At 45.2% G+C, this 2,442-nt stretch overlaps 1 long non-coding RNA gene across 1 annotated transcript in view; it reads right to left on the bottom strand.

Moving 5' to 3' along the window:
* Nucleotides 1-222: 222 nt before the first annotated feature.
* Nucleotides 223-2,442, bottom strand: part of LOC116223548 — a 3,354-nt gene continuing 1,134 nt past the window's right edge. Inside the window, exon 2 of the long non-coding RNA XR_004165136.2 lies at nucleotides 223-2,375. This is a non-coding gene — a long non-coding RNA (uncharacterized LOC116223548). The remainder of the gene's footprint in view (nucleotides 2,376-2,442) is intronic.

The following is a 2,442-nucleotide window of genomic DNA, read 5'->3' as shown; positions in this document are numbered from 1 at the left end:
TTTTTGTTGTCAGCGCGTAGATGAGGTCGCTGGGCAGAGGGGCGGGGGAGGGGGGGTTGAGAGAGGGGGCGGGGGGTATCTTTGGCTTTAGCCACATGGAAATGTCACTGGTTCTCCTCAGTGCAGAGAGATGACGGATCATAAATACAGTGAAGTACGGCGTTCCAACCGTGTAAGACTATACAGGCTCGCTCTCGCTCTCTCGCTGAAATTCTCACTCTATGTTTCTTTTTTTTTTGTGTGTGTTTTATTTTTTCCTTTTTGCTGTTCGCTCAGTCACTCGAGAAATTCTCACAGGATTTTTTAAAAAGTTTTTCTTCTGTTCTGATCCCTGAGCTCTGACAGGGTGGGCAAATGAGTGCCATTGAACAGTCTCTGTGATCCTACTGGTCAGGTACAGCTGCCAGTCACACCTATCTCTACTCTTATAGGCCACTGGTGACAAGAGCTGCAGGGCTGCTGCCCCCAGCCACCCGCTCACGAGTGTGATTTTACCCCCGGGGCAATTTGTGCCAGTGTTTAGAGAAACTCGCTCAGTGTTGCAACACCTTAATACATGATGGTGTTTCGCTGTCATTTAGGTTATTCAGTAGCTCCTTAAATACTTATCCATGCAAAGAAATATGATAAATGGCGATACATGGCAATAAATGTACACATGGGAGTATACTGCAGTTCATAAATACTGAGTGTGGTGTGTATGTGTGTGTATATATCTATTTATATACTCTGCTATTTTTGTAAAGAAGCCTTATAAACTGGCATGAATGACGCAAGCGTGGTTCAGTTCGGTTAGGTTTGGAGGGCGTTGGCGGCCATCTCCGTGTAAACGTGTGAGTCTGTACTGTGCTGGAAGCAGGCGGCCTCAGCTGAATGCCCAACAACAGAGAGGGGGGGTGGAGGAAGGGGATGAGGGATCACCAGCCACCATAGGGTCAGACCAAGGCAAATTAACTTGTGTAGTCCACCCATCAGTGTTTTTTGTATATTTGTTTGCCCTTGTTGCAGAACTGCCACTGTTGTGTAAGGACAGTCAAAGGGGAAACAGATTGACAGACAGACGGACAGATAGACAGGTTAGACAAGGGCTCTGCAGTCTGTACAGAGAACCGACGGGAATCACTGGAGTGGTTAGCGATGAAAAAAAAAAAAACATGCTAACGCTAATATCTCCACCTGGTTCCCTGCGAGGGGGGGTTGGGAGTTACCGCTGACAAGAGCGCCTCCCATAGCCACTCCACACAAGCTATGTTCCTAAAGTGCAGGTTTGAAGAGTTGCATTCTGTACACGTGCGATGTGAACAAACGAACTACGCGGAGAACCGTTTCAACGGTAGAGATGCAAGTGGATGGAGGCATTTTAAGCCATGAAACGAAACCATCGGAAGCTGATGGTTGGCTATGAGACATGTGCGACGCGTTAGTTTATCTATGGTGGGGATCACACTAAATATAAGAAGCAGCAGCGGTAGCGCGTAACTCAATGCTCAGACCATAATAATTCCATTTGTATAAACAAAGTTCTATCTCATTGCTAAGTGACGTGTTGTACTAATTTCTGTCTAACGGAAAAAGACATCCCGCCCCATAAATAATCTTGCTGATTTAAAAGAAATTGGTCAGAATGCCTGAAATGTTCCTCAGTTATGCTAGCAGTATCAACCGCTCCGCGGCTGAAACAAAAGTAAAAACTACGGCTTTTGCCGCTACTACCGCTGGTCAGTGTGATCCCCACGTTACACCTATTATCAAATGTAAGTTACACTTGTATGCATTCAGTATTTCGAAAATTAATAAAAAAAGATAAAAAAATATACGATGCAAAGAGTAAAATCAAAACGAGTTAGTTCCAACAGCCAAGCAAGCGTGTGCTTTTTTTCCTCGGCATCCCCTTTTTTTAAGTGTTTCAGCAGAGTTTTGTATGCATGTGTTTTTTAACTATGACCTCATACATCCCATCATTCATTTCACTTTCTCTGCCAGTGTTGATGTACTATTGCCATTCGATGTAACTCTTTTAAAACGCTTCTTATGCTTTTACTATCTAGCTATACATGTTATTTTTTTTATTTTGAATCCCTTCTCTCTTCCAGATGTTTTTGTTTTCTTTCTTTTCTAAATGGCGTAGTTTCCCTCCGGAGGAGAAGGGGGCGGTCTCATGCGCCGGTTGGGTGTCATTCAGTTGTAGCTCAAGCGGGCAGAGGAACAGGCATGGGACGAGGGGGGTGGGGTGGGGTGGGGGGACTGGAGACGTGGTGCAGTCCAGTAGCTGGGGATCCGAGTGTTTAGGAGCGGTAATCCTTTTTACTGTAGGGCTTGTTCCCCAGGATGCTGTCCACCTCGTGCGTGATTGAGGAGGACAACTTTGGAAGGACCTGCCGGGAAAACAAACAAACAAACAAATCAGAAGTGACAAAATAACCTGGAAAGACCTTTTTCTCT

Source organism: Clupea harengus, chromosome 2 (assembly GCF_900700415.2).
Source record: "Clupea harengus chromosome 2, Ch_v2.0.2, whole genome shotgun sequence".
NCBI lineage: Eukaryota > Metazoa > Chordata > Actinopteri > Clupeiformes > Clupeidae > Clupea > Clupea harengus.
This window is presented reverse-complemented; position numbering and strand designations above follow the sequence as displayed.